Source organism: Leguminivora glycinivorella, chromosome 2, assembly GCF_023078275.1.
Source record: "Leguminivora glycinivorella isolate SPB_JAAS2020 chromosome 2, LegGlyc_1.1, whole genome shotgun sequence".
In the NCBI taxonomy this organism is placed as follows: domain Eukaryota; kingdom Metazoa; phylum Arthropoda; class Insecta; order Lepidoptera; family Tortricidae; genus Leguminivora; species Leguminivora glycinivorella.
Window position 1 is genome coordinate 30,244,517 of NC_062972.1, and position 14,666 is coordinate 30,259,182.

At 35.3% G+C, this 14,666-nt stretch overlaps 1 protein-coding gene across 2 annotated transcripts in view; it reads right to left on the reverse strand.

The window, feature by feature from the left end:
• The window catches only part of LOC125241203 (laccase-1-like), a 216,675-nt gene that overhangs the window by 179,244 nt on the left and 22,765 nt on the right, over positions 1–14,666 (reverse strand). The window contains exon 1 of one of the 2 annotated variants that reach the window (XM_048149569.1): positions 12,784–13,015. The exons of the other annotated variant lie outside the window; for it this stretch is intronic. The gene's annotated coding sequence lies outside the window, so the exon portion shown is untranslated. Of the gene's footprint in view, positions 1–12,783; positions 13,016–14,666 lie in introns of those variants that run through there. 2 annotated transcript variants of the gene reach the window in all.

Below are 14,666 nucleotides of genomic sequence, written 5' to 3' on the forward strand. Positions count from 1 at the left end.
TGATTTGAAAAGTCAATATGCTTAACAAATATAACTAAATAAATTTTACTGTTCTGAACTTAAATGCATGCTGTTCTTATAAAAATACCAAAGTCACTATAAGTGTGCCGTTCAGATTTGAGGAGTTCGGTTCTGACCATCATCTGCAGTTCCACTGCACCAAATGTCACTATTCTGGACGTAAGTGCATGCTGTTCTTATAAAAATACCATAGTCACTATAAGCGTGCCGTTCAGATTTGAGGAGTTCCGTTCTGACCATCATCAGGAGCTCCACTGCACCAAATGTCACCGTTCTGGACGTAAGTGCATGCTGTTCTTATAAAAATACCAAAGTCATACGCGTGCCGTTCAGATTTGAGGAGTTCCGTTCTGACCATCATCAGCAGTTCCACTGCACCAAATGTCACTGTTCCGTACGTAAATGCATGCTGTTCCTTAAAAAACACAAAAATCACCATAATTATGTGTGCCTTTCAGATTTGACGAGTTCCCTCGATTTCTCCAGGATCCCATCATCAGAACTGGGTTCTGAGAAAAATGGGACCAATCTGTATGCATATACATTCAATCAAAAAAAATTTTTCAAAATCGGTCCAGTAACGACGGAGATATCGTGGAACAAACATAAAAAAAAATAAAAAAGAAAACATACAGATGACTTGAAAACCACCTTCCTTGAGAGTTTTGAGGCGGCGGTTAAAAAGTAATCGCGGAACACGAGCGGTATATATTTAAAACGGGTCACTCACGTTAGTAAGTCAAAAAAATGCTTGACATATACACGGTGCTCGTGAGCATTGCGAGAGACTTTAACCACGCATTTCTGAGGCTATAGGAAAGATTTTTTTTTAATTCACATAATAAGGAAATTTTGCCAAAAAAAATTATTTTTTTTTTTACTGTTTTCGAATGTTATTCATGAAACTAGCACTTCAAATTAATTTTGACGTTTTTTTTTTCTACAAACCTCATTTTTGAAAGCATTTATTTCGTACTTTTGGACATCTATCAATGAGGATAGTGAGACTAATTCTCCATAATGGCATCAACATCGTTAAAAAAGGCTTTTGTACTGAGTAACAATAAGAAAATATTTTTTTTTCAATTGGTCATAAGTACTCATAACTCTGAAACTAGGCGAAATCTAGAAAAGTGTATATGACATTTTAGTTTTAACATGGGGTCAGGAATGCTCTTAAAGTCTCTCGCAATGCTCACGAGCACCGTGTATTATGTTTCGATCTAAGTATTTTCCAAGGATCATTATTTACACAGAGCAACGTCTTACCTATATTCGTCAAGGGTGTTATGAACGAAATTATTGAATTAACTGGATTAATAGTAAAAAAAAGTCAACCAATGAAACGTCATCAACCTGCAGTCAAAACAATTAGTAAATATCTATTTATACAAATATTTAAAGTGGCAATAAACATGGCCGTTAACGAAACAAAAGTTAACAATCGTGTAAAATCGCGCCGTGAAACGACTTGTCACGACTTTTCATTATATGACCGCCATTTCGAAAAATGATTTACTTGTCACGTTCTTGTGAAATACTTATTATATACTTTATCTGAGACTATATAAATGTAAATTTGAAATAATAGAAAATTATACGCTAAACAATAAATAATTTGTATAAGAATTAGTTCAAAGATCTTTGGTTGCAAAATTACACCTTGGACGACAGCACTATAATCCCTCACTATTCTCAGGATTCTATTTTATTTTATAGAGGTATTATTTTCTCCCGATTTATACTCAAATGCATCTTTATTTTTTTTAAATCCAGAATTGACGAATAATATCTTAATAACTATACTGCTTATACTACGCATACGCACGCATTAAACTTTTATACGTAGATAATTATAGAATTCTCATTTGTCCTTATGGCATTTACCTAAACCGTATAGGTAAAAAACAGGCTTTAATACATTATATGTCATATCATTTTAAAATTAAAAAAAATACAAGCCAAAGTCCCCCTATTTTTACCCAATAAAACCCAACTCCATGTTCCACACAGCCCACTGTTTCCAAATAATTTCCCCGTACGAGAATTCCATAGTCCCATGCATAAATCGCCTACCAGAACATTGATACCCACTGTGCACTTTTATGACCGTATGTGCCCACTGGGCCGCGGGCATTTCCCGGGATAAAAACGCAAATGCAACAAAAAAGTGCACAGTTGGCTGATCAGTAACGGGGGCTTACACAGGTGTGAATAAATTGCACAGTGCCTTACTTGAATGGGAAAAAACTTGCTGCTTATTGGTTTTAACTGTTTTATTTTATTAACAGTAATTTCTTGGCTTGCTACTTATGCACGGTGAAATAAAAAGGACCGTTGAAATTTTGCATAATGACTTTTGAGGTCATAATGAACAACTTTTATTATGGAATCAATGCTAAAATCGCAAAAAAAATGGCTATTTCATACATTTCGACTGTCATGATGCCGCTCATTTCTGAGCATTTCTTTTTTTTTTTCACCACTTTTATGAAATGTGATATTTTTGAAAAAAAAAATGCTATTTCTACTCAGAATCACTAGCTTTTTCAATCCTAGTAGTTAAAAAAATTGTCCCATACGATTTTTTCTTATTTTGTTACCATTTCCCGTACATGTTGTGTGGGGTAACAAAAGAGGAAAGTAACAAAAACGTATAAAAATTCTGGGACACTTTTTGTCTCCCAGTGAGATTGAAAGAACTCGTGATTCTGAGTAAAATTGACCTAAAATTCCCTAAAAAAATCAAAATAAAGAAAATGGCAAAAAAGAGAAAAGCTCTTCTATGGAACAGCCAATTTTTTTTCGCGATTTCAGCATTGGTCCTATAATGAAAGTTGTTCATTTTGACCTCAAAAGTCACTATGCAAACTTTTGAACGGTATTTTTATTTCACCCTGTATTGCATGCACTATAACTTTAGAAATGCTGTAGGTAACCGTGAATCATTGAAAACTCTCATGTTGTAGGTTGTAGCCCTAAAGGTTCGTTCTTAAGGCACTAAAGTATTTCGTCTGACGAGGTTTTTTTGCATATCAATAATTGTAGAAGTATAAAAAATAAATCACTATTTTCCTTGATCACGGCCTATTCACGGCCTGGTCGATTCGTTTTCCGTTAATTAGGTAGGTAGTTTTTTGTTGTGTTAACTATTATTATGTAGAAAAAACAACTAAGAGCAAGCTAGTGATTCGCATCATAGCTAGGCTAACCCAATTTGATACATCATGGCGTATTAAAAAGTTGATATTATAAGATATAATAAAGCATGTATTACATTCCGATTCGGTATCCTGGCCAAATACTTATACAGTCTAGTTATTAGCACAATGTGCGAAAAGGTGATCCACCCGCCCTGGCTTCGCACGGGTATTATAAGTAATTACATATATGTATATATATATATATATATATATATATTGTACTAGCTTTTTCCCGCGGCTTCGCTCGCGTTAGAAAAAGACAAAAAATAGCCTATGTCACTCTCCATCCCTTCAACTATCTCCGCTTAAAAAATCACGTCATTCCGTCGCTCCGTTTTGCCGTGAAAGACGGACAAACAAACAGACATACACACTTTCCCATTTATAATATTAGTTTGTCACAGTTTCGTTTTCTTTCAACCCCTTATTTGCCAAGAGTGGCACTGAAGCTTTAGTAGTTTCATGTGTTCTGCTTACCCCTTTATGGGATACAGGCGTGATTGTATGTATGTATGTATGTAATATTAGTTTGGATAAACGTTCCTGATGATGATGAAACACTCTATTAATCAATGAATAGTTTAAAAACGCCAGTAAAATACGCTTTTATAAATGCACGTAAATTCCGGCTTCATCATTAGACCTTGAAACCTAATCGTGGTCAAAGTTCATTGCAAGACTTTTCTAAGAAATCCAAAAACAGCTATTCTCCTTTATCTCGTCTTTGTCTTTGTGTCCTTGGAACTTGTACACTCCTTTTTGCTGTGTACTTAACACAGCAAAAGGGAGTGTACAAGTTTCTAATGGGGTGGCAACGCGCATGTGACACTGTTTGAGTTGCAGGCGTCCATAGGTTACGGTGACCGCTTTACATCAGGCGGACCGTATACTTGTTTGCCACCGACGTAGTATAAAACAGCTATGATACGACGTTCCATCATGAAGTTCCAGTTAATATCTTCCACCTCATCAGATCACTTCGACAGTTTTTTTTAATACTACGTCGGTGGCAAACAAGCATACGGTCCGCCTGATGGAAAGCGGTCACCGTCACCTATGGACGCCTGCAACTCAAGGAGAATCACGTGCGCGTTGCCAACCCATTAGAAACTTGTACACTCCTTTTTGTTGTGTTTAGTACAGTCAAGTGCAAAAATACGTATCGATTTTATCCGCTCAAAAATATGTACCGAGACCTTATTCCGCCGACATAAAGTGCTATGGGACATATTTTTGATAAGTTGTACGCACCCATATTTTTACACTTGACACACAGCAAAAAAGAGTGTACAAGTTCTAAGGAGGGCTTGGGTTGCCGACGACTCAAAGGATAATAGGCGGAACAAACTAGTTCCTTAGGTCCTTCCTTCACCGGTGTTACCAGCACACCGCACCCTCGTTGAGTTCTGGCAGCCTCACTCGCCGGCAGGAACACAACACTATGAGTAGCCATAACACTATAAGTAATTAAGTAGCAGTGCCATATTATTGTATTGTCAATTTTCATTGCGGTACGATCCTTGGAAGATAGTAAAATTAGTTACCTTAGATTTCACTACCAAATAAAAGCGTGTTAATAATAAAAACCGCATTAAAGTACTTGCGTACTTTTAAAAGATCTAAGCATACAGGGGCAGACGGACAACGAGAAGCGACTTTGTTGTATACTATGTAGTGAAGCTCACGTTTAAATAAAATATATCATTCTGTAGTCACGTGCAGTAGCTAGGTTTTCCCGTAGCCAACCGGACCTGTACTCGGTGGCCACTCCTTAATTATTCGGACACCCGGAACTGAATTAATACTACACGATGTGTCTGTGGTTCATTCTTTTCTTAAAGTACATATGTTTTTTATTTACACTTACTGAATCGTACACAATACCAGACTTATACCAATTTACAAAACTAGAGGAATAGGCGAGACGACTAAAAAAAACTAATTTTTCCGTCAGTTAGATTATCAAAGAATTTTAGACACATATTTTTTTTCTTTTTTCTCGTAAACGAAAAATGACGACGATACAGTGCGTTGAACTTTCGCGTGACGTCACGCCTAGGTACAATTTTTACTTAGAAGTGATGTCACAAGCCCCCACTCCGGAACGTTGATACTCTATATCTTTGTATTTTTTCATTAATTAGAAAAAGCGAAAAATATGTGTTCAGTATTTTTGGACTATCTAACTGACGGACTAAACAGAATGCCATTTTTTTTATGTAGTCGACATCCCTATTACATACTTCCGACGGTTGCCAATTTTCTCTTTAATTTGACGAATTTAATGAGATGAAGTATTTATATTTTCCCTTCACTAGCTCGGAAACACGTGTTCTATCCTTCAATGCCAGCGAGTAAGAACTCATTTTAGCAACTAGTGGATAAAACGATTGGACCTTGAATATAGACTATTTTTTTGCTTTAAAATTGATAAAAGTTGGTAAATCTAGTGATGAAAATGATTTACCACCTGTGGAACTACTCGAAGCAGTGATAAAAGATAAATATATTAAGGGGAAAAGTTTTGTGTTACACACGGGTGCAAATGACTGTATTTTACTTTTCGTGCGTTTAAAAACTCGACAAGTTCAGGATTCTATTCTCGAACCACACTCGGCGTTAAAATAGGTACAATTTTGCACCCTTGTATAACAAATAACTATTATAACAATCAGTATGACTATGAACATCTTATAATTATGTACTTTTACAGTACAACTTCGTTACTACGTAACGTCAGAGTGCATTAATACATTAAACATGATATAACCCATTAAAAACATTTTATTTCCATATTCGACTCATTCTGTTTCATAATGCTGTGGTAAAGTATTAATTTAAACGATAAAATCGACATCATTGTAATAAATTAGTCTTATTATTTTATTACCTATTGATCGTCGGAAATATCACAGAATATAATCTTATACTTTTAAACGAGCAATTCTTGTATATTTATTTATTTATTTATTTATTTATTTATATAAACCGACGATCTCCGAAACCGCTCTAACGATTTCGCTGAAATTTATTATGTGGGGGTTTTCGGGGGTGAAAAATCGATCTAACTTATCCTTAGGTCCCGGAAAACGCGAATTTTCGAGTTTTCATGCGTTTTTCTTCGCGCGCCATCTCGTGTGCAGTAGTTGTACTGTTAAGACAGAATTCTTTCGGTCGATGTAAGTACTATTTATTGCAAAGACTAGATGGCGACACAGGTCAAGGCTAACACGAATAGAAAAATACACTATTTGAGCTTTTGTGGCGAAACGCGCGCCATCTCGTGTAGAGTAGTTGTGTTGTTAAGACTGAGAATGCTTTCGCTCGATGTAGGTACTATTTATTTTTGAACTAGATGGCGACACAGGTCAAGGATACGAAACAGAACCGAGCGAAGCTCGGTCGCCCAGATATTAATAGTTATTTGTTATACAAGGGGGCAAAGTTGTATTTTTAACACACGAGAAGTAAAATACATTTGCCCCCGAGTGTAACACAAAACTTTTCCCCTCACTATAGCGAGGAAACTACAACGCAAAAAATGCGTTTATCACTGCTTCCAATAGTTCCACAGGTGGTAAATCATCTTTATTACTAGATTCACCTACTTTTATCAATTTTAAAGCAGTTAATTTGACTTTATTCAAGGTCAAATTACTTTACCCACTAGTGGATAAAATGCGTTTTTACCCGCTGGTATTAAAGGACAAACACGTGTTTCCAAGCTAGTGAGGGAAAAAATACTAAACCCCCCTAATTCATAAACTTTCTCTAAAGTTATCAAGCCGATAAAGTTCGTTTGTCCCTTTCTATCACACCAATACATCGGAAAGGGACAAACGAACTTTATCGGTTTGATAATTTTATGACTAAGAGGGTAAAAATACAAGTACAGAAGGCTTACTGTCAACGACCTGTCAAAGGACTGCATACGACATTAAGTTCTATTGCGCAGCGAGAACGTCGTCAAACTTTATGGGCCGCGAGCTCGCGGCCGCCGGAATGTGTGAAAGAAACGCGGAGTACTCCTAAAAATATTGAGATTTAAACTCTAGGTAGAGTCACATGATAGTAGGAAGTCAGTCGTGGTGATTCATGAAATACCTATAAATAAGTATCCTATTAAATTAATTAAAACGCCTGTGTCATTTTAACTTCTTCCGCGTTTTTTCATACAAAATCCGTGATAAATCAGTCACCATCCTTAAGATATTATGTTACCAAGTTGTAAAATATGTGTACCTTCACCGATACTTATGTAAAAAATAAATGGTTCAAAATGCGTCATGAACTTGATATTCAAGGATACTGTAGTTCCTTGATGAAATCCGTGTGACAATTGCCAGCCTATTCAATTCTAAAACGTGATAAAAGTATATCGTTATAAAAACACTTAAGATCTTTTTCTACTGATAATCAGATTTAGTACAGACATAATGTATCAGCAGTCAACGTGTACAGATACAAGTTGTTTTTCTAATAACCTGTAATAGGCTAGTTTCCTACTAGTCAAATCAGCTTCTTTTTAAGAACTGTCAAAACGATATCCGTCACTACTTTTAAAAAAACTTGTATCTTCGTCTGTCAATGAAAAGAAAATTGTAGTAAGTATGTATGGAATGCATATAGACTTACTGCGTTTTAACTTTGAGGAACAGCGTGAGATAGGAGATTTTTTAAAAGTAGTGACGATATGCTAATATGGAATTACTATGAAATACTGAGGAGTGATGTCACGGTCAATTCGTTTACTGACTTATTAAATAGAAATTGTGTTTAAACATAACTTCTGTCCATATTTTTCTTCTAATTAATGTGGTGTTTTATTTCGTGCACTTCGTAATAGTATTTTATACAATTGTGATATAATACAAAGCTTTTCAGTCGAGTACCATGTTTAGGCCACGAGAGTGAAAAGCTTAATTATATCATCATATCATCTATAGGAGGTAGGGCATAGCGAATGATATTCCGCTTTGTGTGGTAGGGCACAGCACAGCGGATATCGTCTCGCTCGAATCTAGAGCAGAGCCCAACTGGGGTAGTACCTCCGCCTTACAGAAGACCACAGCCAAATAGCACTAGACCCTACTCATAGTGTTGTGTTCCTGTCGGTGAGTAAGGCTGCCAGAGCTCAACGGGGGTGCGGTGTGCTGATGACGGGAGGACTTACGGAACTAACTTGTTCCGTTTATTGTCCTTTGAGTCGTCGGCAACCCGAACCCTCCTTAGAACTTGTACACTCCTTTTTGCTGTGTACTTAACACAGCAAAAGGGAATGTACAAGTTTCTAATGGGGTGGCAACGCGCATGTGACACTGTTTGAGTTGCAGGCGTCCATAGGTTACGGTGACCGCTTTACATCAGGCGGGCCGTATACTTGTTTGCCACCGACGTAGTATAAAAAAAAAATATATCACTATTGTATACAATACTTTTTCTACGAGTCATCATCTTCATCATCAATGGACGGAAATATCATTATTCATGCAAGTTAAAATTAATGTTAATAGAGTCGTTCACCGTTGTATCAACATCGAATTACCTAGCAACCAATTGTTTGTAATAACCGTCTCTGATTGGCCGATAACGCGACAGACAAAAAAAAATGTGTTTCAAATGCAGGAAAATTTGCCGGGTATCGCAAATGAGTATAGAAATTGTATAAAGTTCTATTTTTGAAATTATTACAGTTAACTAAAGTCAACTATAATGAGCTTATTATAATTGAGTCGGAACTGCCATACTTCCAACACTGAAAAGTTAGCACTTATAGTTTAGTCTGTGGTGTCCTAATTGACAGATTACTGTCGACAAGTAGAAAAAATATTTTATTTTAAGTATAGGAAACTAGCCTATTCAACGGGTTACATTATATGGGTCATACTGAGATAATTTAACTGTCAACAAACCTTGAAATCACAAAAAATTGGCCTTACATTGTGATTGCTGCAGTTGTTACCTATCTATTTTTCCATGCGAAAACAAATATTGAGATGTGAGTAACAGTTTGCCCGTATGACCTGTACGAAATTTTATTTCTCTTATTAGAATCCATACTAATATTATAAATGGGTTTGTTTGTCCGTCTTTCACGGCAAAACGGAGCGACGAATTGACGTGATTATTTGAAGTGGAGATATTTGAAGGGATGGAAAGTGCTGTAGGCTACCTTTTGTCTCTTTCTAACGCGAGCGAAGCCGTGGGCAACAGCTAGTACAATATAAAGCATTTATTTAACGCCACAACATAGTAAATAAGTAAGAAGAACACATAAAAAACATTGGACGCTAAAAAAATGTACTCTCACTTACTATTAAAACATCCTGTATATGTAGATGGCCACTATTTATGTAGTTAGTTAATTAACATGGGTAATTATTATGTTGGTTGATTTTATTACTGATATAGTTTGCAAATGGCTATAATGTATTACTGGAATATACCTACCTATTTGAACATATTGCTCATGTTGATGGAACACCTTCCAAGAATTACTAACTATATACATATATACCTAAGTATAAATTTATACTATATTCAATAAAGTTTAACCAGTTTCAAAGCAGGTTTAGACTGCTTAGAACCATAAGGAACAAAGACAAATGACATTTTACAACAGTTTTCAACGTGACATACCTAAACACGTAAATCGTAAAAAAAACAATAAAATTGTCCTTTTCTTATAGACCCAGAGCCCAGGCCCGCCAGACCTTCCTCAAATTCTCAAGGATGAAACTTTGGGACAATGTAGAGTTCATATCGGCGGTTAATGTGTGCATATTTTCTAGTTCGGCCCATCGGCCAATTTTTTGCTATCAAGTGATGAAGGTGAAAAAAAAAAGTGCTTACTTTCCTTAAATTCTCAAGGCTGATTTTTATATATGTGTTAGAGCACGTTGTTAGAAATTGGTTATCATCAATGCCAGACCGTTTCCGCCGGCCATAACTTTTACCAGACGCGACAAAGTTGGCAAAAAACGACTCTAACTTACCTCATTTTCTCAAGCCTGATTTTGATATATGATACGCAGGGACCTGTAACTAGACCGTTTGTAAGCAGCCAGACCAATCGGATGGACCCAACCATCCGCCAGACCGACTTAAAGTTTCGATATGAGCATTAGTAGAATTGAAATATTCCGGGTCTATAAAAGCTAAAAACTTGAATTTTCTACATTAAGCTACGTGTATATTATATACTTGACGTAATAATAGCGACTTTCAAAAATTTTACTTCTAAGGAAATAAAAAAATGAAAGTTTATATGTGGTGCAAGATTAATTTTAAGCTATGAATTTTATTTACACTGCGTAAGTACATGTGTATTTTATTATAAATATAACTTTTACCAGACGCGACAAAGTTGGCAAACACGCACAATATGGAGGAGGCCTTTGCTCGTTAAGAAGTCCTTAATTTTAAACAGTTAATTGAATTAATTTATATTATATTCAATCAATAATAATAATTAATAAGAAATAATAATAATTATAATTGGGTCAATCAACTTTTTCTTGCCTGTTATTGCCATGGTAACGGTCCCCTGAGTCACGCTGGTTTTATGAAAAATTATGCAAGCATGCATGTAGTCCATGTTTGTAGGTGGCAAATTAAGGAAAGAGCTTGTTAACACCAGAAAAATGCATGTTTACATAGTTTAAGTAGCACAATCTTGCATAAAAACAGCGTTACTGAGGGCACCGTAACCATGGCAATAACAGGCAAGAAAAAGTTGATTCACCCAATTAATGAATAATCATACAATATAATATCACTATATATAGTATGATTATGACATTGTTTAAAATTAAATTATATAGAAATGGTAATATAGCAATAGATGTAATCATGTTTACCTATTAGAATTATAAAAAAAAACTAATAAGTGAATGTTGCATGAAGAATTATTAAGGAAATAAAGAGACTTTTTATTGTACCTATTTATTTATACTTATATATATATATAATTTATATTTTAAGAAGCATATGATAATATTACTGATTCTGTAGTCTAACATCGAAAAACAAGTCTCATATCATAAGTACGTACTTAGTTGATCAACTTGATAGTTATCTTGGTAGTCATACTTTTGACTCCAGATAGTTACTAGGTAAAGTTATAAGAAAATACAAATATCTTTTCCCCTCACTAGCTCGGAAACACGTGTTTTGTCCTTTAATACCAGCGGGTAAAAACGCATATTATCCACTAGTGGGTAAAGTAATTTGACCTTGAATAAAGTCAAATTCACTGTTTTAAAATTGATAAAATTAGGTGAATCTAGTAATAAAGATGATTTACCACCTGTGGAACTACTTGGAAGCAGTGATAAACGCATTTTTTGCGTTGTAGTTTCCTCGCTACAGTGAGGGGAAAAGTTTTGTGTTAAACTCGGGTGCAAATGTATTTTACTTCTCGTGTGTTAAAAAACTCGCAAGTTCAGGATTCTATTCTCGAACCACTCGCTTCGCTCGTGGTTCAACTATAGAATCCTTTCACTTGCTCGTTTTTCAATTCCACACTCGGCGTTAAAATACAACTTTGCCCCCTTGTATAACAAATAACTATTTCTGTCAATAATATAAAATTTTAAGTAAATAATTTATGTTGTATTTATTTAATTTTATGTTCGAAGCCGATTCCGGATATATCATCCTTGGTTTTTTTGGGATGAAGCATGTCGTTGATTTGCATATTTGTGGTCACCTGACGAAGCCTGCGTTGCGGATGACTTTTCAAATGGGAATAGTGTTATTGTTTTCATTTTAAGGTTGGAAGACTTGGAAGGGTGTAATTTTTGTATATTGCTATTTGATACCTTTTTTATGTGCCACTTTTATGATTTATGTTTCTTTCCGAAATAATATTAGCTCTCTTAGATATAAAAGCGGAAAGATTTGGCAGAGCTCTGGAATAGTAAGATTAACTCTGCCCCAACGCAAAAACGACGGGGTGTTATATGTTTGACGTGTTTCTCTGTTTGTCTGCCTGTATGTATATCTGTCTGTCTGTCTTTGTGTGTGTCTGTTTGTGGCATCATAACTCCCGAACGGATGAATGAATCGATTTAGATTTAGTTTTTTTGTTTGAAAACTGAGTTAGTCGGGAGCGTTCTTAGCCATGTTTCATGAATATCGGTCCACTATGTCGCGGTCGGGGGTCTTTTCAAAATTGTAATCTTTGGTTCTTGGTTCCTGGTAAGGGCAATTTTTATGTGATATAAAAGTTATCAGTATAGGTAAAGAGTACCTACGTCTAAATTTAGTCTCTCACTGACTCTCTAATCTCTCACTCTTTTCTTGTCATTTTATTAACTTAAAGCACAATGTTTATTGAAACACATATATTATAGGCTTGCAGAATATTTTCGCGGTCTAACCGAACGCATACTAAAGACCGGTCAAGGCGACACCGACGTTAGGCAACGCAAACCGGATCACGCTTGACACTTACAAGTTTACAACTAAATCTATGCACAACTTACATCATTTAAAAACAAACATTATTTATGCTAATGATAAAAGTGAGAGTAGACAAGCAGGTATAAAAACTTACATTTATTTCGAGAAATCCTTTTAAAAACACAACACCATTATTTATAAACACAAAACTTTTTTAAATGTCCAAAAAACACTGGCAGGTGAGAATTCAAAATTATGTTTTTTTAATAGTTTATAAACACTGGCAGGTGATAATAAAAAAATGTTTTTATAAAGTTCACAACACTGGCAGTTTTTAAGTCCGGCGTTCGATTTTCAAACCGTTCGGCCGCGGACGCCGCATATGGTAGGTGGACGGTAAATGGGCATAGGTATCACCTGTGGCATCTTAAGTTATTGCACGATAGGCTCGCCGCACACTTGCGATTGAAATTGGCATGTAGCTTTTTACGTCCCGGCTTTATGGTCTGTCGGGCGTCGGAGGACTTTTTTTAGCGTCAGCGTTTTAATTTACCGTCATAATTTATTACCTTTTTGTTTACTGCAGGTTGTATTACGTGGAAAGTTATTACTATAATTACATTTAAATACCATAGTTATTGTTTAGTTTCGTTTCTTTTATTGTAATTATTTATAATAATATTACTCATTAGGAAAATAGGTATGTGCCACAATAAAGAGTATATTTTATGCTGATGTGTTACATTTGAATAACCCTCCTTTTAAATGCGCTTAAATATAATTTTGTGTTTGTCTATACACTTGTATAAGTACTCTACTGAAAAGATAATCATACCTAACACATGTACAATGCTAATTCTAGATTAAGATCTAGATAATAACGTGCTCGTGATCACGCACCAATGGTTGCATAATGCAACTTGCATTTATAAGAAATGCATGGCATAGTAACGGCTTTGTGCGTCATAAAAGGGCCGAAGACAAGACATGCATAACGGATAACATTACTAATGCATAGGACTATCCTTTGATAAGGGATGAGGAAGTAAAAGTATATTGAATAATTAATCCATTTCAATTTTTTGTGAAATAAATACCTAGTACAAAATTGTCTTTAGCTTTTTCGTTTTGATAGTTATCTTTTGTAATAGTTCAGTAAGTCTACGCTTTTTTTTTGTCTAAACTGATCATAATTTTAATACTTTACTACATATAACCGTTTCCTTAGCGTTAAGATTTAATCCATTTGTCCTTCTATGACACTATTATAAATTAATATGTACCTATATTCAATGGACCTTAATTTTAAATATGTGTAATTTTTATTTTATGTAATATCTATTTATATTTTTATACCACGTCGGTGGCAAACAGGTATACGGTCCGCCTGATGGAAAGCGGTCATCGTAACCTATGGACGCCTGCAACTCAAGGGTAGTCATATGCGCGTTGCCGACCCATTAGAAACTTGAATAAGAATATTTATATAAATAAATTTAAGATATTTGAAACGGACTGGATAATATTAGTATTTTTAAAACAAAAATTAGACACGGTGCCACATGTACGATAAATATTAAATATTAAAATATTATAGGACATTCTTACACAGATTGACTGAGGCCCACGGTAAGCTCAAGAATTTGGTAGATCTAACGAGGCCGAAATGAGCGAGCGTGGATACAAGGTCGCTTGCATTGTTTATATAAATTTATATATAATATATAAATACTTATATTATCGTTGTCTGAGTACCCACAACACATAGAACAAGTAACAACAACAACAAGACATACATAGAACAAGTGACGATTACAGCATGTAATCTCTTTATAATTTATATATGACCTTTGACCTTTGATGGTAAATGTCAACGTACGCACGCTGCGTAAGAATTACTTGATTACGAGCGGATATTAGTCGCTCGTCCTCGCCGGGCCTAAACAATGCAAGCGACCTTGCATCCACGCTCGCTCATTTCGGCCTCGTTAGATCCACCAATTCGTTAGCATTTGACTGTGATGTGTCTGTCATTGA